At 40.6% G+C, this 22900-nt stretch overlaps 1 protein-coding gene across 1 annotated transcript in view; it reads right to left on the reverse strand.

The window, feature by feature from the left end:
* The window catches only part of LOC146380511 (cadherin-7-like), a 115060-nt gene extending 112465 nt beyond the window's left edge, over positions 1-2595 (reverse strand). Inside the window, exon 1 of the mRNA XM_084939656.1 lies at positions 2176-2595. The gene's annotated coding sequence lies outside the window, so the exon portion shown is untranslated. The remainder of the gene's footprint in view (positions 1-2175) is intronic.
* Positions 2596-22900: the final 20305 nt, after the last annotated feature.

The following is a 22900-nucleotide window of genomic DNA, read 5'->3' on the forward strand; positions in this document are numbered from 1 at the left end:
TCCTTGGGTCCTGTGATTCATGTCTGGCCTGTACACCACCCCATCAACTAAACAATTTTGCAGACTCCCACCTCCATCCCACCCCCCACGATGGCAATGGTACCACCCAACAACAGCAGGCTCTCAACAGCAGCTGAAGATGACGGTTTTAAACTCATATTTCAGTTTCCACAGATCCCAATTTCAAGAAACTACAAGAAAGGAAAAAAATATATAAATTAGGAACCATTTGGACCACACACCACAACCCACAAAGCATCTGCTGCCAACATCATGGTGCCAGACATAAGAGGACGCCCTCTTAGGTTTTGTGCACATGGTGGGATGGGTCAGAGCAGTTTCTTTTTTTTGTGAGGGGGGGAGGTTTTGGCAGCATGAGTTGAACCTGCATAATATTGAGAAGGTGATTTTAATGCTGTGGCTGATAGGTGTACAGTATATTCACTAGAGAACTTATAGATCTAGCCTTTTTGTGTGTTTTGTGACATTTAAAGGTCTGTTTGTAATAAAAAAGGAGCTGTATGTGAGCAGTTTTCATATAAATAATAGTAGCATGACATTTCGTTGATTTTTCTTAGACCTTCTCTCCTTGCTTGTCTTTTTATAAAGAAATCAGAGCACAGGGTCAGCTGCAGAGCAACAGTGGCCATATACCTGGCGGGTCTTCAAGGATATTTACAGTGCACACAGATCAGACTCTTGCTGACGCAGGAGCTTGAACCCGAGCTCTCCGGTTGAAAGGTGGTCGTCCCTCACGCTGATTTCTAACATCTCATCTCGCATTCATTTAAATTCACCTGGCATCCTGCACTGGAAGAAGCTGACTGACATTGTATTCTTCATACGCTGCACGGAAAAAGATGTCAAGATGTAGATGTATGTGCTCAGGGCCAGGAATAAGACAATCGCCTTTTTCACCTATATTAAAGCACTTCTGAAAATAATGCCAGACTTGCAGAATGAATCACTGTTTGTCTACCAAACAGCAAGTGGGACAATGTTAAATCAAAACTCTCTGTTATTAATTTTCCTGTAAGAAAGCAAAGCCACCTGTTTTTTATTAAGGTTTGTGTAGGTATTTCTAGGACAGTGTTCTAAAAGAAGTGAAAATGCTGACCTTCAGTTCCACACACGCACAAAACAATCATATCTTAAATTGCTTCCACCGAATTAATAAACATAATAAATCAAGCAGCTGATGAACTGTATATTCATTCCTCTCACTATGGCGACTATGTGGCATGCAGGACAAAAATAAAAGTAACACGAGTGAACCAATTTGCACAGATAGTTTGAGGCATTTTGTTGAAAACTAAACAGACACTTGGGGGGGGGAAAGTACCATCTCAGTGAGTCACTTTATTGTATATTGATTCATAATGTCATTTTTGTCCTTAAACAAGTGGAACGCTGTGCCAATTTCTGGTATGGTTCCGCTTATTCCCACTGCAGTTATTAGTTCCATGAATTTCCTCGAAGCATGTGGGGGTATCTCAGCCTCAAACAGGGCAAATCTTTTCATTTTTAGAAAAGTCTTAATTCCTAATATGATTGAAAATAAGTTCATTTTTAAAGCTTCAGGCATTTTTTCCTTTATGTAGGTTGATGGAGGGGGGAAATGAGATTTTGCAGCTCATTTCTATACTGAGTGACCCTTTGCAGTGTAAATCAGCAGGTATCCCTCTCTATAGAGACCTTTTGTTCTGGTCAGGTTTGCACAGTCAGGCGACCTGGTTTCTTTGACCCTGCTGTTAACTATCAATAATTGCGCATTGGCTGCCGACACCTGCAAGATGCAGAAAAAGTTCGCAGGGCGCACCTGTTCCCTAATCGACCTAGCGGCGTTTTGATAATTTAAAGAAGAAGAAAAAGATCGAGTGAACATCTTGACAACTTCAGGGTTTGGAGAATTCAAGCAGGAGAGGACGGAGAGTGGTGGCAAATGAGCACATGATGGGAAACGGGCAGCACGAAAGCGCCGACAGTAAACATCTCTGTGAGCGACCGCCGCAGGAAATCCGTGTCCGCGGAATACTAATCACAGAATAAGCGACGGGACAAAAAATGCAAAGCAAAGCCCTAGTAGCGCATACATTAACAAAAAAAATGTGGGAATGAAAGAAAGAAAAAACTCGAAACATGATTGCAGCTGTGAAATCTATTAAAATTACTCACCCAAAGAAGATGGAATAACTTCACCGCGACACGGATGGTGTGCCGTGGTAGAAGTTGGGCTTCTTCTCTCCAGCACACGCAGAAAAAAACGGCTTATGTCAAAATAAAGAGTTTGAAAGTTGAAATTAGTCCTGATGGCGGTGCACGGCTGCTGGAGATCGGCTACCGGATCGCGCGTAAATGCTCACCCTTGGCAGGGATGTGGCAAGTCTGATTCTTTCTCTCTCGCTCTCCAACTCTCTCTCTCCCCCTCTCTTACTCTCTCTCTCTCTCTCTCTCCTGCGCAGTGCTGACTCTGTGCAGGGAACCCCAGCTGCAGGGTTTTGGGTACGTATCTATATTTCTCTTAACATAAGGCAACGAGGGAATCGGAACACCGGGCGAGACAGGAAACGCTCTTATCTGAGCCAAATGCTCGCTGACTGGAGTGGAGGGAGCCTATCGAAAGAGTTTGACCAAAATAAGTTGGCAAGGAGGGAGCCAGAGACACACGCAGCGTTTTTGGCAAACCGGACGAAGAACCAAAATTCAAACCTGCCAAGTTTTTGGCAGCAGATGGCATGCGTACTGTGAAACGATTGCCTTGCTAGTGAAAGGAAAATCAATACAAAATTATTGACACCTTCAACCAGCGAGAGGAATTTAGCATCTCCCCTCACCTTGAGAATTAATTAAATCTTGCAGCTACCACATGTTTAAAAGAACTCTCTCATTTTTAATTTTGGGAAATTTTGCACTTAGGCACATGTGCGTATTTCTCTTTTTCCCCCAGAATAATTCACACTTTTAAAACACAATGTTTATTCAGTACACTTTTTTTTCTGAAGTTCCACATTTGTGCTCCCGGAGTTTTGTTTTTCGCCCAATTAGCAGCAAACTGAGCTCCTGTGGTAACAGAAGAATGCAGCATAAGGCTGGCCTCTCTTAAACTACGGCACCTCTACAGTCACAGAACTCTGAGACCAACCAGTATTAGTTACGATCCTAATTAGTGACAGTAAACACACTATATGTGCCAGCCCTTCCAGATAATAACGCATGCATTTGCAAAACAAATTCTCCTCGAGCCTAGGCAGTGTTTGGACTTTGGTATTTGTTTTGAAGCAGGTGGTTTACATTTACTCTTTTCTTTTTTCAAAAGATTGTGCACCAGTTTTCACATTGCATTTCGAATTATAAACAGAGATTGGACATTAGTAACAAATGGATTACACTCTTTGCATTTTTATCCGTGCTATTTGCATTTTGGAGACTGCACATTACCATGGTGCACCCTCTTTTGTCTCATCTGCTCAGTCATTTAGGAAGGGAGCACTGACCCAAACTAATAGAAAGAGCAGCCTCTGTCTGTCATACCTGGAAGAGCAGTTAGCAAAGTCTAAATCTGAGACAGAACAAGTAAAAAAAAAAAAATAATATATATATATATATATATATAAATAAATAAGTTACTATAAAGTGTGCTGGGAAACGATGAAGACTAATGTTGTTGGAGACAAATGGAAAGGCAGTAAAGGAAGGGAATTTAAGGTTGGATAATACCAAGAAGAGGAAATAGCTGGACTGATCAAGAAGTCAACTTAAAGGATGTAGAGGGACAGAGTGCAGCGGGAGAAAGGGGGGTGATAATAGAGGAAGAGGTGAAAGGGAGGAGAAAAGGGAGGTTTATCGCAGGAGGAGGGGGGGCGCGGGGGAGTAGTTCAGCGGTGAGAGTTATTTAATTGGAGAGTGACATTGGGAGCTTGGCTCGCCAGCTCTTCCCCATCAATCACGCGCGTTCAGGAGATGCCTGAGGTGATGTGGCCCATGTCCTACTCCCTCTAGATCTCACGGCCCACCCCGGCATTTAACCGCCCTGCCTCTATTATATATCCTACACCCTCGGTGCTCCATCGCCCCATCAGGATGCTCTGACCTCTGCTCACCTGGCCTACAGTAATCTTCTCCCCTGTGACACGCTCCTTGATGTGTCTTTTTGTTCACCGACTAACAAGAAAAACACTGAAGGGATACTGTAGCAGCTTGTGGAGCACTAAAATATGACCTCCAAGGACAGAGTTTGATTTTTGTGTAATATGTGTCACAATGCAACAATAAAACCGTTGATAGCTGAAGTGAGTGACAGTATTTCAGTGCAGCTAAAGCTAGAGGTGGGATTGAAGAGGCAGCATATCTACACTCAGTTCTTAAAGTTTGTGTTCCGAAAGCAAAAAAAAAAAAAAAGGGGGGGGGGGGGGGGATGTAGAGAGGTGTTCCTGCTTTTTAGTGGCCAGTGGACTCAAATCAAGGATCATCCTGCAGTGAGGCCACAGTGCTAATGACTACACAATCATGCCACCTTTGTTTGGGAATGCATGAGACTTTTTTATCCAGGAAAAGATGACAGCAGGATGCCAGAGGATGGAGGGCAAAGGTCTGTGTATTTTCTCCTGGGAAATCTTGGATCCCTGCATTCATGTGAATGCTACTTACTGTACTGTCATTGTCGCAGGCCAGATACACAGCTTCATGGAAACAGTAAATCCTGGTGGACGTTGCCTCTTTCAACAGGCTGCAAAAAAATCCTAAGGCATAGAAACGAACTTGTGAGACAGTGTTCACCAAGCTTTAAATTACCCAGCTCTCAATCTCAAACCTCTTTGGTATGTGCTCAAAACTTAAAACCACCTAATGACATACAGGACTCAAGGATCTGCTACTAATGTCTTGTTGCTTGATATCATAGAACACCCTCAAAGGTATCCATTAGTCTTGTATTCACCATTCATACACTACCAGTCGGTTTCTCTGTGTCCCAGTTCACACTCTTAGATCCTCCACTGTTAACCCTTTTAGATACACAGTACTCCTCACCATGGTGGGGGTAACTTGTTATGAAGTATCAGATTACTGTAATCACATTACATTTTTCAGCAATGCAATAATGTAACACATGACAGCACTAAAATCAGTGCAATTACAATTATGTCGTTACTGGCATTACAAAGATTCTTCAGTTATCTGTCCGTCAGGTGGACATAAAGTAAAAACAAACATGATTTTGTTTTCATTCTTGCCTTGTCACTTACTCAAGTGACTTCATTCCTATACTGGTAGGAGGAGGAAAATGGTGGAGTGGTACAACACCACTCAAAAACCTCGCTTTTGAGGAGTGGAGATGTGGATATTTTCTTTTTATTGCACAAAAGGACAAGAGTGCAATGCTAAAGTGGAAACTGCGTCCAAGACAGAAACAACTGCAATATACTGCAAACACAACATCGGCTCATTGTAACCACTGCACAGACATCATCTGAACACAGATCTAGCCAAGAACCCGGAGCGATGATAAACCTGACAAACATAAACAATGGTGAGCAGTCAGGCTTGAAGCCTCTGTTTCTACCTGTGCATGAACTCTACAGATAATGTCAGGAAACTCTTAAAAACACACCTTTAACATCTGGCACTGAACTAGTGCTTCCACTTCATAAAAATAATAATAATAGGACCACTGTACAGTCGTACCCACTGAGTTCAGCCATATTTAGGAATCAGGTGGATAAGACCTTTATGCATCTCCTTTATCAATATCACAGATACTTTCTGCTTTTGTTACTCCCAAGATTGTTTCTTTTCTCACGTTTCCATGTTTGGATCTCATGTATGGTTTATTTTTATTAATGTATTTGTATGTCTGTGTGCGTGTGTATTTGTGATGGCTTGCTTGCTTCTTAAATTCCTGTTTTACTATGTAAGTGACCTTGTTTTTTAATGTGTTTTTATGCCCGTGAAGACCTTTTGAGCCCTCTGTATGTAATATTGGGTTATACAAATAAAACAGAAATGACCCGAAGTGAATTAAGTGAACTCATTTCACATTTACATTTGCAGTTTCCATCAAAATATACAGCAATATTAATGCTAACTGAACAAGAATATATATGTGCACATACTATTTTCTTTTTTTTAGTTGAGCTGCACTACAACATTTTCACATTCTCCTGGGATCCTGGGATAGAAGTCCCTTGTTGTTGGGGTAGAATTGCTGCTCTAACTGATAATACATAATGCATGGCTGTATAGTACATTAGCTGATACTTATACCAGCAAAGAAATTGGATAATTGACTGTTAATTGCTGATTAGTCTCTGACCTGCTAAAAGATAGTTGACGTTATAATTCCAGTAACTGCCTTTTACAGTCATTGAAAAGAGATGATTGTACCATTGACTGGCCAATTTCACCTCTAAACAAGGTATTGATTTCCCCAGTGGATATTTAAAGAAAAAAAAGGTGTTGCTCTGTGCACGTCTAAAGCGATGTCATAACAGATGTCAGCTTTTTAAAACACTGGTGCCCAAACCTCGTGCTTAAAACAGCCAGAGCAGAAAGCACAGCAGACAGAGCAGAATAAGGAGGAACTTTACGTGAAGTGATCTGGAGGCTCTCACTGCGTAGATACTGCTAAGAAGATCTGCAGTGAAATGTGCAAATGTTTGAGTTTATGAAATCCACTACACTGTGCAGGCCTTCGCATTCTTAAGCTCTGGCAGAGCAATGATTCAAAGCAAGTGACCTTTTCACACCGTGATCTTGACAGTTGGGTCCTGATTTATCATCGAGCTCAATTCCATTTAGTGGTTGTTCTAATTCATCTCTGACTTCTGCCCATCTCCATAATTGAATCAAGACATTTGCACGCAAGTTAAAATGCCCTCTTAATTGTTCTTTATTTCATTTTAATTCTTCTGTTGATTGATTATTTTTTTTTCTTTTAAGCTCAGACACAACAGGGCCAGTGTTTCGCACAGTGAGGGTCAGGCAGCATGGGTTTTGCATAGCAAACTATACGCAGACATGCATCGCGGTGCATTTCGAGTTCACAAGGCTGCAGAGAGTTGGGGATCAGAGACAGCAGAGGGGCCTTGATGTTCAAGGGATGAGACCGGGGAGTTGTTGTCCCCCTGACTCTGGCACCATGACCAAAATACAAAGCTGAGCTTATTTACATATGCTGCATCAAAGCATCCTCGCTGCTACTCTATGAGAAGCGGGAATTTGGACTAATCATCCAGCAAGTATTGAACGATTACATTTTCATCAGATGCAATGTAAGAGGGCTGAAAGATCAAGTGAACTAATGGATGACCTAATCATGGGGGATTGGCTGTATCGATTCAGATGGCCATATCCTCATTGTCTGTCATGCCGCAGAGGCTGGCGGCGGATACGTTTTCTTATTGGCTGAAATTACCATATTCAAGAAAACCTCATTCAGATTACACTAATTTAGCCCGTGCCTCTCCTGTTTCCCTGAGGGTTAAATAGATTACAGGGTAAGAATGTCAATCTTGCTGAGTTGCAGCTTAGAACTTGTGTTGCGGAGGGTTAGACTTCCAATAATTTACCGTAACAAGTTTTTATCAATCCTACTCCCTTTTTTGATATTTTTTTCTCATATTTCCTCTCCGGGAGATTCTGCAGCGCACAGTTCCTCTTCTTGCATCCACCATACATAAATTGTCTTAATCCTCATTGATATACAGTGTGTTGAAAATGTTGTCATGCTTGCAGATGCAATTTTGCACGCAGGCAAAATTATGACTTGGTGGTTGGTGACACTGGCTGCCAACACTGCAGAGACAGTCATTCTTCAAGGACAATCTTCTGCATCTGTGTGAATAATCAATGTTACTGAGAGTTTATCATGGACTTGTAGCATCTTTCACGTAGCATTGGGCAATATCGCTCCTGCAAAGCACATCTAGGATTAAAGGGACTACTTGGTTAAGATGATAGAGAATCCCTAAAAGAGAGGAGAAAAATCAAGGTAAATACTCGAGATTGAGAAGGGGTGTAGATAACAGACAAGTACAGAGGTCATTCTCAGCAATTTCCCTCCAGACGCGTCACAGCAGGTTCTGAAAGAGAAACGTCTCACTGCAGACAGACATGTTCATTCACCTCGGTTTGTGTCAACTGAGACAGCATCCTGATCCGAATCCTAATCACGCACCCACTTGCTTGCATTCAGTGGTCTGTGTGTCACAGAGCAGAAGAGCCATGGCAGCTTAGGGTGTGCTCTCAATTCACACTCCAGCCTGCAACTACAAAATCTCTGCAAATGAGGGAAAAAAGGGTTGACAGGGATCTACCTTTGCTATTAATCCCTATCTGAATCAAAAGCCGTTTGGTAGTTAGCTGATTTGCAAAGATCAAATGACTACACAAAGTTTTCTTTAATGACCCACAGAGAATTTTTTTTCTAGCCAACTTGCTGCTCTTACTCCTTGGAGCTCAGCTTTTTAAATATTCTCACTTACTGTTTAAGCTGTACAACCACTAATTTCAACTCTGAATTTTATTCCAGAGGTGTTGCAGGCAGATAGATGCGTTTTTCCTCTTTTCATTGCTTTTTAAAAAAAAAAAAATTGACTCAGATATATAAACTATTTTTCCAAAAGTGAGTGAATACATATTCTACAAGTCCCAAAACATTACTCCCAGTTGCTGTGTGACTGCTTGGTTAGCAGAAATAACTTTATTATTTGTGATATTTTGTTTTGAAGGAAAAATTCTGATTATGCAGATTTAAGCATAACTGTGATATCACAAGTAGAAAAACTGGTTGATAGCTTTATTAAGTCTGTGCAGGACAAATCTAAATAACGTCTGGCTTATTTCCCCCTCGGCATTGCTATGGATATTTTGGTTATATGCACTGGGTCAAGTTACTTGAATTTAAATTATAAGCAATTTTGCACTCTCTACCTGATAGTATAAATTAGCTATAGAGACCAAAGATATTTTTTGTACCAGCACGCTTGGTTGTGCTGCAAAGTTGTCCATTTAATATGGTGTAACATGGTTACTGACTCACTGTTAGAGGCAGGCACTCATTTTTCACTAATGAAGGGCCCGCCAGAGTTAGCAAAGATTCAGAAAGCAAAGCCTAATGAATGCTTAAAGGGACATCAACAAAACCTTCATCAGATTGAAATTTGGTTTATCGTCTGTTCCCAGCATCCCCTCAGTGTTTTATTTGTTCCCTGAAAGTGCTGTTGTGACCAATTAACAACCGGATCTCCTCCACAAACATCCACCTTTAAATTTAAATCTTATACTGAGGATGAGCTCAACATTTGAAAGGTTTAAATTCTCGCATGCAAGGCAGTTGGTGAGCGAAAAATTGTCTTGGTGTAAACAAACAAACAAAAATTGTACAAATTGGAACACATTTTGTACAAACGTGTACGAATTGAGTTCCAGTGTTTCTTCTATGTTTGGCTCTCTCCCTGAAGAGAGACCTATATCTGATTTCACCACAGACCTCTCTTTTGGAAAGAGCAAACATCAACTTTCATGTCAAACTGACTCAACCTACACGCTGAGAATTAAACAGCAGATTTCAGTGGAGAGGGCACGCTGTCCAAGCCTGAAAGTGATGCTTCTGGCTCACTTAAGGATTTCACATGAATACTGAGAATTTGTTCCCCCAGTGTCAGACTGTCAAAACCGAATATTTGCCCTAAGGTAAGAGTCACAAAAGTTTCAATCACACTTGAAATGTACACATATATAGGTGTGAGTTTGGATATTAAAAACAAAGCATGAGACAATATTTAGATGAACTGCAGACGGAGTTCCAGAAGTGTTTTGATACTTTATAAAATTTATTCTCTTTTTTTCGTAAATGATTCAAATCCAGAGTCACCCCAGCTGCCAGCATCTGAAGGAATCTGGAACTTAAACGTTTATAGCTACAAGTGGTGCATACTTGATGCTAACTAATAAATCTTGTGTGAAATATTACTGTAAAGGTGCCTCTCCATCCTCATGCGGAATTGCTCTTTTACCTCGACGCACGTAATCATTTAAGGAAACTGCTTGAGGTTACATCAGTTTATCAGTTTCTACTTCATTTGTTGTGCCTCCAGCACCAGGCTTTTCGTTTTGCATTTTTGAAAAGTGACAAATATCGCAAGCTTTTGACAGCCAGCCTTGCCTGCACGTCACCCGGATGTTTTTCTTTCATTTTGAAAAAAAAAAAGGAGGACAAATATTGTCACCTTGTGTTGCATACAATGAGAAAAAGAGAAAGAAAGAGCAACTAACAAGCACAAATAAAATAAAATAAAATGAGGAACAGGAAGGGACTGTAAAAAAAAAGGCAGAGACACTGGCTTTGTCATGACAGTCTCCTCTCCCATGGCGGGGAAGATGTGTGTTCACATGCTCCAGTAGTCAGGTTGAAAAACCCAGGCCTGTTGCATTCACTCGAGCAGTGCAGGAGCACTCATGGTTGCCTGGTTGGCAAAGAGCTTGTTATCCCCCTACTCCTTCATCTGCTTGCGCCTCTTCTTTCCACATCCCTTCTTCTCACACCCCAAGCATCTGCATTCTGTTTGCTTCAACAAGCCCCCTCCGCTTTTCCTGGCCACCGTGTAACAAGGAAACAAGCAGCGCCTTTTTTATTTTTCTTGCAAAGACACAGGTGAAGACAAGCAGCACAGCCAGCAGCCCAAGTGGTGTTTGCGTCAAGCAAAAGCTTCCTGATCCTGAAAATCAAATGCTGTCCCATCAAACCAAATCCGCTGCTCCCGCCGTGCCTGAAACGTCCTGCTGGTGACAAATGTGAGTCCCCAATCTCAAAAAAAGGAAATGAGCAGTGATAATCTAATGGAATCGGTCAACCAACAAGTGTCAAATGGGAATACACACAGGCGCGGGTGAGGGGCTGGGTTGACTGAATACGCTGGATAATGAAGCCGAGAGAAGTATAACAAGTCTTCTTCCTCTTATTGAGCATATTTCAAAGAGTTTCTTTTCTGCCCATTAAATTTTCTTTCCATCTTTATGTGAATGGGACTGTATGAGCCAAGAGCACTTGCTGAGCCAGTGGGTGGAGGCCAAACAGAACCAAAACAATAACAATCATTTTTACAAGTTTTTCTTGAAGCTCATAAAATGAATACAAAATGTTTTAAAATGGCACACAATAGGGCAGGGAGTCGGTACTCTATTCAGACTTCAGAAGCTAAAATGCAACAAACTGCTTCTCATGACTGCATTTGTTAAGATGTTCAAGCTCTAACTTTGGGTTGGCATGCACTCATGTACACTTATTTACACCTTCCTGGAAGTGTGCTACACGTCGCGTGACTGTGACTGGCCTGGTCAGTGCTGTTAATTCCTCCTGTGCATTTCTGACTACTTTTTCACCACAGTTATCAACAATCAGCCTCCTTTAAAGGACTTACGTATGCCAGCAAAGTCCTAGAGGCAGATTGTCTTAACTATTGGAATTTAAGGAATGTGCATAGAAAAAAAAATTCTGATCATGACAAAGAATGAGGACCTAGGAGGGAAAGGGTCCCAGCATTTGATTTGCAGCAGCACTCCATATAAAACACTGGGACATGACCACAAAGTTATTACCACATAAAACACCATGCGCGAGCACGAATACTGGTGGCATTGGTCACTTCTTTAGGTTATGTTGTAGGCTTTACTGAGACTCACTGCAGAAAGCTAAATCAGTCATCACACTCAGCACTGACGAGATTAAGATACCACCTCATTTAATGGTGCTAAAACAAAAAGGATTTCCCAAGTTTATCACCCTGAATGTTGAACACATTTCTCCAATTGTGCCCCCCTGAAAAATGCGCAATAGTTTCCTTTTCTTTTCAACCCCATGAAGTGTATAGACAAGTAAGATTTTCAGAGGCCAAGCTAGTTTACCCCTGGGCCTGCTTTTTACAGTGTTGCATATGAATTATTAAATGTTATGGCAGAGCTACATGAGTCTATCATCACACCATTATCGACCATTGTTTGGAAAAAATTGGATTTTTTTTTGCCAGGTGTGCAGTCTACATCTTTTGTCACGTTTTTGTTTGTTTGTTTGTTTGTTTGTTTGTTTTTATCACACTAACCTGATTTGCATAATTATCAAGCTGATTAACTTGGGGTTGCCAACTAAAAATGAAACATACTTTTCTCCACTGTGTCTCAAGAAGGGATCAGACATTTTAATCTTTTTGTTCTTGTTGTTGTTATTCTTTGTCATTATTTTGAATGAAATATTCAAGAGGGTAAGGTAAAAAGCATCCCTCTTTCACTTTAGATACATTTCCCCAATCATGAATGTTAACAGCTATCAAGATATTCTTGTAAGCAGATATCTAAATGTATGAAATTTCCTGCTCAGGGAGACAAAAAGGGAAATAAAAAGTAAAAGAGGGAGGATGACAAATGGTGATTAAATCCATTGTGTGCAATCAGTATATGAAATAAAGATCAAGTAAGAATGAGCTCAGCTGATTATCAGTGTGATCGAAAAACAAAGCCTGCACATCACAAATTAACTGCGCTCTGTTCCTCCACCATTTCCCACTCTCAAGAGATTTTTTTCCCCATCTGTTTCTAACTTTTAACACTTTGATTTCTCATGTGAGGACAAACCCACATCTGAAATTGGAAAAGTTCTCCAGTGGTGCTGCAGCAGAGATCGGTGCAGAGTGGCAGCAGCTGATTGAGCTGATGGTCTGAGTTTCTGAAGGCCTCTAAGCCGTTTCAAGAAAGCCCCCCATGGGTTTTCCCTGGTTCAGGAATGCGCTGTGGCCGTGCTGGCTTCAGCTGACAGGGCCCCCCTCAGGCCCCAGTGGCTGCCAGGATGAAGAGAATGCTCCGAGTAGACACACTGACAGGAGCTGATGTGGTCGTCCGCGTCCGTCACAGCTTTCATTTCCCACACTATGCCACTGATCCCCTTGCTGGGTGACATTAGTGACACTGTCTTTTAATCTGTTGCAAAGAGCTTGACCTGCGGAGCCCGTCTCCCGAGGATAAGAACAAACCCATGGCTACCAGAGCCCAAATGGAAACTATCACTTTTTGTCCCGGGAAGACCTCACCACAGTGACATCCCCTGATCTGGATCTTGTTTTCTTCCCCAAGAGAAAATCTCAAGAGGGAGGGGGAATTTTAAAAAAGGTAGTGGGCTGGAATGATGCACGTTGTGAATGTTGTTAGTGGTGATAAAAAAAACAAGAGAAGAAAACAAGAGAAACACACACCACTAGTATTTGAAATCTAAGGGTGACTTCAATTTGAACTTTTCGATGGTCTTGTCTTGTGAAGGCCCGCCTCCCTCCGTGTGTTGTCAAAGCGTTTTGACGTATTGTTTCAGGAGCGGGAATGAGAGGGTGTGCCGGCGTAGACAGAAGCCTGCATTTGGCGAGCGAAATTAAAGGTCATTTTGAGAAAGTGAAAATTAATGTGAGCTATCAATTTCAGCCTTTAAAAAATGTGACATATTTCAGTGTGACACATCTTAATTAGGCCATCAATAGCATGGCAACAGTAGCTAATGGCCCAGGAGACACAACCAGGATAAGTTGCCTTCACTTTAACTGTTGTGGACACATTTAAATGGCATTGTTAGTACTTTTCTTTTTTTTTTTTGTACTGCTTCTGAAAAAATAATATCGCTCTGCCAACATGTGCTTTCTGATGGTAAAGCATATGCATATTAATGCTCCTGCAGCTATAGCCGAGGAATATCAATATCAATACTGAGTTTGCAACGTGATCTCAGTCTTTGGATTTAATTTTATAAGTGATTGCGAGAGTGAATTGGACTGTCTGCATGGATCTAGGATACTGAATGTAATTTAATTAAGTTTTCTTCTTGAAAAGCTGAACAATCTTCCGCCAACCGATTTGAGTTTTTTGAAATGAGGGACCTTCTTCATTAGCGACACATTCTTTAAACTGTTCCAGCTCCCCCCCCCCACATCCAAAAAGAAAAAATAAAAACACCCACCCCTTTCTGCCCAGAGAATAAATAAGATAAGGGAGAGCAATGAACGCATCCATCATTCAAAGTGGAAAAGGGTAATTTAGCTTGGCCCTCCTGACAGCTTTACAACTTTGCACGCTATTCTATTTTAATTGGCAATCATGAATTAACTGAATGAGAGCCCTGTTCACTGCCGATGTCTTTCTCATTGCAGCTTTTAATTGGGTTGACTTGATGAGTTCCTGAGATAAAACCAGACAATATATTCTCATGATTGGCAACCCGTTTGTTGCCATATAATTAGGCTGCAGACAAATCAAGCACATGACTGTTTCCTCCTCAGATGGGGCCCCATCCCTTCATCAGAAACGTCTGAATTGAAGGAGCGCTACCATCGGTACAGTGGAGCGTCATGTGCGACACGATGGATATTTGGTGTTGAATTTGAACAGGCGTTTTTGCATGTGGTCCAAAGGCTTTAATCCTGCTCCGCTTTCACCCTTGAGTGTCGTGTGGGACGGTCGCGGAACAAAACAAAGAGGACAATCAGTTGCTGCAATAATCTGATTTTAAATATATATCCGCCCGCTCCAACAGCACACTGAGCTAGTACTTCTTTTTATTATTTTTTTAACTTGCTGGTTCTTAATGATTAAGACAACCCCCGAGGCTCTTCAGACTCACCCTACACTTTTACATATAAGGTCAAATGTTCAAAGCTTTCTTCCATTCTCCCTCCATTTTAGAAATAGGGGGGGGAAAAAGGGAATTAAACATTAATGGGCTGATGAATAAATATTGTGTGTCTCCAGGACTCAGCACTTTCTCTCATTCCTGCAACTGGCTTAATTAACTCTTCCTGAAGCCTTTTGTAAATTAACACATCTCTTTCAGTGTCCTTCGACATTGTTTTTCTTTTTCCCCCCACATTCTCTTCTATTTTTTCTTCTTCTTCTTTTTTCCAGTCAAAATTAGTTAGGCAGCTTTGTAATGCAGCAATGTGCCACATGGAGGGACGCATAATTATTCGACCTTAGAGTCACTATTTTAACTTACAGTGCAGATTTTTTCTTTAGATGTAGCTCAGACCGCTTGCTTGAGGCGAAAGCTCACTTGGGATGTTTTTTCTACTTACCAAATAGTATGCGGATCGCTTCTGAATATAAGACTCTCGTTTATGATATTCAGAATACCGCAGGTCAAACTGGGACTACATTTTGGACAGTTCGGTACTTTGGTATAGGAATAAGACACATGCTCGTCTCAGCTGTCTCGACTGCTGTCTTGTATCCTATGACTATTTCTTTGTGTATTTTGAGCCTTCTTGTACGGAGTCACAGATACCTTCCCAAAAAGAGCTCACCTGATCTATTATTGAATATTTTCTCTTTTAGTATTCCAACAGACAGCAGTTAGGTGAAAGACCCAAGCTGTAGGTGCTTTCATCTTTGGTCTTGAACTGTCAAAGCAGCAGTGAAAACTCTGCGAATTTTAAAATGGTCTAATTTCAAATGCGATCGACCAGCCGCAAAAACGCCACCTGTGAAACAATTGCTGCTTGATTTCAGGAAAGCAGAGGTTGTCCTTATATGTGGCTGGTGTATGGAATGACAGCTGACAACACTGACAGGTTTTATCAGGATGTAACATATCTGGGTGATCCAAGCTCGTGTTCACTTACAGTACTGTGCAAAAGTCTCGAGCCAGCTCTCATTTTCTATATGCTGCTAGGAAAATGGGAAATATGTGCAGCAATTTAAACATTGCAAACATACATGGAAATAAAGAGTATAGAATAAGTACAATTCTAAAGTTAATATTCGGTATGATCGCCTTTATTCTTTAACACAGCCTGAACTCTCAGGTAAGCTTTCATTTTGTTAAGTACTCTTCACAATCAGTTCTTCAAGCCTCTTGAAGGACATACAAAGCCCTTCTTTGTATTTTTTGCCTGCTTTTGTTCTGTTCTTTGTTAAGTTGATTCCACACTGCTACACTACTACACAATTCATAACTGATAGTGTTTCATGTTGTGTTTTTTTATCCAGGTATGATCAAAATCTGTAGTACATTTCTGTGTTTACAATCCCATCAATTTTGCCAACACCACTGGCTGAAATGAAGCTCCAAACCATGACAGAACCTCCACCGTGGTTTCCAGATGGCACTCACCATTTTACCATTCTCCTGACGTCCATTGTACAAACTGACAATGACTTGAACCAAAAACCTAAAATCTGGAATTTCAGTCCAGTTGTTGTGTAATTTTGCACACCTCAGCCTTTTCTCCCTGTTACCCTTCCTTAAGAGTGGCTTCCTAACAGCCACCGTTTCACTGACATCATTTCTGATGAATCTTCAGTGAACAATAGATGTATCACTGAAACTGCCACAGGCATCGCTCACGTTCTGTGTAAGGTCTACTGTATATTTTCCCTATGTCTTAAAGACAACACACTCAGATCCTTGTCGTCCATTTGTCCTGTTTCATCAATTTTTTAAAGAACAAGCTGCACACAATATATATATATATATAGCTAATGGGTCTTGGGAATCACCCTGTTGGTCCAAAAATACAGTTTTAATGGTCAACGAAAAAATCAGGAACAAACTATGGATTTTGCTACTAGTAAGAAAGTGTATTAAGATACAATTTAAAACTTGTAGGTTCTGGGCTTGGTTATCTTTTATGTATAGGTACAGATACAACACTTCGTTCATCCTTTTGAGTTGGGTACCTTTTTCATCTTTAAATGATTCATAGGTCAGTGTCAAGTGGTTTAACGAAAACAAATGGTCAGGTACAAGGACTCAGCTAAAATGAGTGAAAACCAGCTATTGTCCAAAGAAAAGCTTTGAAAGTCATTCAGAAAGCCTTAAGAACTATAGCTCAAAGCCACTTTCAAAAATTACAAGAAAATGTAGCTCCTTGGAACTTAAATATAAAGAAATGAGTTCTGGCTCAAGACTTCTGCACAGTACTGTTTGTGCAGTGAAGAGAAGCTTTATTTTAGACTAAGGCTGAAACTGCATTAAGACAAAAACTAAGCGTCTTCCCCAGGAAGTATTATATAACACAAAAAATTCAGTGTACCATAAGCTTACTTATGTCATAAAGTCAGGAGTTTTGCAAAAGCTTAATTACACCACAATTCAAATGTGAAATCTTTGTCATACCTGCCTGTCATTGTTACTAGACGACGGCTCAAGGCTTCTTATGAGATGCTTGGTGATTGTTCAGTTGAGGCTGTATCAATAGAAAGATTTTAAAAAAAGATTCAAAAAGGTTAACAGTGGAATGAAAGCAACATCTGCTGAAATTTTCTGCTCAGAGTGTCGTCCCTGATTGTACATTCTGGGTACAGAGGACACTTCTGCACAGTCATTTCAGAGACTTTATCCTAATGTACTCGTGCTGTCAGTCACAGTGCAGCTCCTCTCCTGGCTTATATTGTTTGTTTTTTTTGCTTTGCCCTATGCTCTCCCCTCAGATTCCTCCCAGTCACATGTGATGGCAGATGATAAATGTGACGTTACTCCATCACAGGATCATTAAATGTCAGGTCCTGGCGTGGCAGCGGAACGTCATGGCAGAAAGTCAATGGCGTGGGTGAGGGGTGGTGCAAAGAGGAGGAATCGCCTAGTGGAAGAGCATGCTGGGAAGGATCAATGGCTCATCTAACACCCGCATGCCCACTGCTGAACCAGGCAAGACTACTCGTAGCCCTCACACACTCCCTGCCTGGCAATGAGGTAACCCAGCTGCTCAGAGATGAGTTTGCACAGTCAGAGGCAACCAGTTGTGGTAGTTTGTTGATGTATTAAAAGCAAGGGTGGCGATAAAATGAGGAAAGTTGGCTTTGTGTTATCACATCCCTTCTGTGTTTTCAAATTAAAATGATCTGTCTTGTTTTTTTTAAATAAAAACAAGCTGCAGATTAAGACAAAAAATCAAAATAGATGCAGGCACAGCAGAGAGGCAGTGGATAAACCAGGGAATGCTGGACATATCAGTCTTCACTCATTTATTTCCTATGGTCTCCTTTTATATGGATCAATGCCATACTAAGCTTACTTTTGTAATATAGTTAGTGATATGTATCCATTCACATTCAAAATAAACTTTAAAGAAAACCTTCCTTGAAGACCCATTTATAAATATTAAGTTATGACTACAAGGATGCCAATCATGCTGTCTCCGTGTGAGCAGAAATTAGCTAATGATTTATTTACTTCACTGAATCTTTCAGCTCGAGTGCCAGCCGTAGAAAAGTAAACCTTTATTGAACTCACGATGCAGCTGCATTCAAGGACGGTGATTGTAGGACACGTCTTTACTGAAAAAAGAAATGTAAAGCTGAAAAACTGTCCCCTCATCATAGTTCTGCAAAGAACTATGAAAAGGAAAAGCAGCAAGAACCTAACATAAAACCGGACGCAAAATTGCTTTTCAGGCAGAATTCAAATATGTAAACTTGTATTTGTGTTTGACCTTTATATATGGATAATAAATCATTCTTATCGGTTAATGTCTTCTCCCACAGAATTCATCTTTCAAATGCAGGATTTCTGCTTAATTGTTCCTCTCTGTCAATTCCCTGTATTCCCTACATATCCCCACAGTGCAGATTTGCAATAGTAAGGTTATGAAGATTAAAGCAAGTCAAAAGATCGATTAAGTCTTTAAAGAAACGCTTGACATTAGCAAAGACCGGCACAGTCAGGCAGTATTAATCGCTGACATTACATTACTTCACTACTCAGCAACCAAAGTAATGTGTTACATCATTTGTTACTCTCATTACTCCCTTCAGATTCTTACAAGGTGCTGTTAAACAACTCCAAGGCCTAAACACTGGTAGTAAACTTTTTGCATTCAAAACAGAAAAGTGTATTAGAAGCATAAAAGATAAGAGAACGTGTTCTCACCATCATTACAGTGATCACCAGGGTGATTTTCTTACATTTCTGAACAAAAACCAGCAGGCAATTTAGCTGTGGCTATTAGCAAAGAACCTACAAGGACAAAATGTGTACATGTAAGAATACAGTTTTGAAACTCTCCTCTTCCCCTGTCTAAGTCTTGTTTTTTCTGGCCTTGTCTGACAGAATCTTTCCAAAATCACCAAACACCTTTCATGTCCATATATACTGAGTTTGTGCATGTTAATGAAAGTTTGGTGACACTCATTAATCTACCCTGTCACAGATGGTTAATGAGACTTGCAACAGCAGCTCTTCACAGCAGTAGGATCCATATGTGTGTCTCCAAAGTGAGAGGGATGTATTGTGCCTTTGTAATATTTTTTAGGATGAGAAACATGATTTAAGTAACTTTGAATGTTGCATGGTTGTTGGTTCCTGATCAGTTGGTCTGAATATTTCAGAAACTGCTAATCGAATAAAATTACCCACACAAGTATCCATAGAGTGTACAGAGAATGTGAGCATCAGTTCTCTGTGTGCAAATGCCTTCTTGATGTCAAAGGTCAGCGAGGAATGGCAAAACTGCTTTGAGCTGAGAGCCAGGAAACTAACTCAACTAACCACTTTTTATAATCGAGGTAAGCAGAAGAGCATCTCTGAACGCACAAGAAATTGAATCTCGGGAGCTACAGCAGCAAAAGACTTAGGTGTCACCCCTGTCAGAATATGAAACTGAGGCTATAATTAGCATGTGCTCACAATAAAATAAAACAATGTTGTCTGATCTGATGAGTCTTGATTTCTGCTGCAACATTCTGATAGTAGGGTCAGAACTTGGTGTAAATAACTTGAAGGCATAGATAATGCACCATGTCACAGAGCTCACGTCATCTCAACCTGCACCTCTGGGATGCGGTGGAACGGGAGAGTCTCATCGAGGATGTGCAGCTGGCAAATCTATGTGATGCGATCATCCCAAAATGTCTGTTCCAGCACCTTGTTGAATCTGTGTCACAAAGAATCAATGCAGGTCTGAATTCAAACCAATTCATTTGTTCATAAGTAAAGGTTTTTCATCACATGTCAGCTGAGACAGAATGCTCGTGGCATCACCACTCCTCCCTCCTAATTATATTTAGGGAGTAGTATTGTTTCTCTAATTTAACAGGAATGTTTGCATAAACAAATAGGCATATTCTCTAAAAATGATGAACACTGCATTTTAATACAATTTAATCATAAAAACAGACTTAAGGCAGTGCGACTTGGTGACATGAACGTGGGCACTGAAGTTACTGTACTTAACTGTGAACATGTTAAGCAATCCCAGTCCCATTTATCCTGCAGTGAATATTTTTGTTGTTACCATGGAATCACATACAGGACAGAGAGGACAATGCTTATTGAAAAGAGCCCAATTTTTCATGCAGTAATAGTCTAAAGGCTATTGAAACAGTAATGTAGCTCGCCTCAAGGAGTGCAAACAGCCAGACAAGGAGAAGAACAATAGGGATTCATCAAGCAGCACCCTCTAAAGCCTCGGATCGTGACAGAGTTAAATGAATTGGTCTATCAGCGCGACACCTGAGAGACAGTCTTTGGGAGTCTGTCAAGATAAAGTCTTAAGGATCTTGCGGAAGGTGCATTGCAGCAAGGTCATCGTCACATTGCATCAAACAGGGCGCTGGGAAGGGAGCTTTTGTTCTCTTGTGTGAAGTCCCATTTGCCAGAGGTAACAATTAAGACTCATCTGTCAGCACACACACTAATGTGTTCATTCGTGATTCCACACTGGAAATCTTCTCCTGTTCGTTGTGGTTTCATGGTCATCATCAAATCCCAAGGTGTTCCAACAAATGTCATGAGGAGGTTGGAATGAAGTCTGTCATCCAGAGAGGATTTTTAGCAGCTATAACATTGTTTAAGCTGGGGGTCAGCTGCCTCTGAGGCTGTGATTTTTTATTTTTTTTGTATTTCAACTGCTTGAAATGATCATCTGGTGAAAATAGAGTGAAAGGCATATTTCAGTGTCACACGATCTTGATACCAACCAATCTCCCAATCTCCCTGCTGTCCCCAGGTCGCCCACTCGGTTACAGTGAGCTTTATCAGATGTGACAGCTCCGGCCCAATAAAGTGGAGGTCTTTAACAAGTGTTCTTTTAGTTGAATTTGTACAGAGTGGTGATGGAAGATTGCATCTCCCATCTTGAAGCAATTTCTCTCTCAGGTTTCTGTGCAGTTTGATGGTTTTTCATAGCTGAAGGTCAGAGTTTGTACTCAGGGTTATCATAAAGTTAACTTTACAAGGATTTTATTGCCACAGAAAGAGATATAAAAACTACCACAGCACTATGTAAACTGAATTATGAGGCAAATGTCACACAAGCCAGAGAATATAAGAGCAATGTATACTTGATTCTGAGCATATTTCGAGCAATAATGAAGTCGCACTCGAACAAGAGGGAGCTGTTTGGGATTCAGGCTTTTGGGAAAAACACACTGCGAGTCAATTCCAGCAGGTCTGTCGGAGAGTGTGGCGGAGAGATAAAGGAAAGGCAACATTGTTTAAGTCTTGATCCTGATGCAGCACTCCTCTGCTGTGGGATTGCACTCTAATACATTTACAATGTAGAAATCTGCCTCATCCATTGTCCTCTTAGCCTCATTGCGCAAATATGCTGAAAGAACCCGAACATTTTACCCCCATCTCAAGATTACACTTTGGCTGTTTCCTTGCCCTGCCTCTCCACCCCTCCCCCCGATCTCTTCTCTTTGAAACTCTTTCATTTTGCAAACATCTGCTGGCAAAGGGGAATCCCTAATCTCTCAAGGGCTTTCTTTCAAATTTCATTATTGAGACAGAATGCAGATTTGAGCTACTGCAGACACTGCCCTGCTTTTATATTTTTCATTCCTTACTCTGTTTAAATAGATTTATGAAAAGAGCAATCTAATGCCCACCATACACTAAATTACACATGCTGCGATTCTGTGCTCCAAACCAGCTTGTAATAGTCTTAGTGATATTTTGTCTTTGTATACATACACATGCTATTGTCAGTATATGTAGTAGTATTTGTATTTGTATAGAAGTATTGTCAGGAAACGCTTTGCTTTGATTAGTAGGAAAGGTGAAAGGTCAATAAATTCCAGCCTTTGATCCATAAAACTTTATGTTTTTATAATAAAGCAATTTATTTATTTTATCAAAATAAAAATGTCAGCTGGCAAGTGACATGCTACTTGGTGGATATGACCTTGTGACTGAGCCATCTGTTAAGCAATTTTTGGGTACAAATGCTGGTTCAATTACCAAAATCAAACAAACAGTGAAGCAACAATGAAAATTTAAAATAATCCAGATTCTTTTGCCTCCAAGGAATCGGTGTCCTACGGAGTATTAGGGCCGCATTAGGAAAAAAAATTGTGTCCATTTTGAGATTGAGATTTGAGAGCCTTGTGTAGATGAGTTAGTGAAAGAAATTGATCAGCTGTCTCATCATGTCTTGTGATAGAACATACATCTTCTTTATTGCAAGAGAGTGTAATCACTGGTATCCTTGCATATGTCCACAGCCAGCCATTTAACTTTGTACAAATCCAGCCAACTCTTCCAAACTGTGTTTTCTCCTTCTGATGAGAGGCAGCTTTTGTACCATCTTTTTAACGTCCTTAAAGTTATCACCACACTGTGTGCTAAATGTCCTAAAAGAGAAATAATTTCCTTGTAACTAAAACCAATTCTTCTGTATGATTTCACTAACTCATCTACACAATGCATTTTGCAGAGGATATAGCAGCTGTGGATATAGCAGCTTGTCTTGAAACAACTGTAATCTCCAGGCATCTGTGAAAAAGAGAACTTACAGGGTTTAGCAGTTAAAGGTTAGCAGGAAGTTAGCAAGGTTAGCTTCCATCTAGATGGTACAAGATTTCTAAAAACTGAAACACAGCTTCTGCTGTAACTCTGAATGCCAGCAAAGATGAAAATCTAAATAGCAGCAACATT

Source organism: Perissodus microlepis, chromosome 9 (genome assembly GCF_051167445.1).
Source record: "Perissodus microlepis isolate ML-2025 ecotype Zambia chromosome 9, ASM5116744v1, whole genome shotgun sequence".
In the NCBI taxonomy this organism is placed as follows: domain Eukaryota; kingdom Metazoa; phylum Chordata; class Actinopteri; order Cichliformes; family Cichlidae; genus Perissodus; species Perissodus microlepis.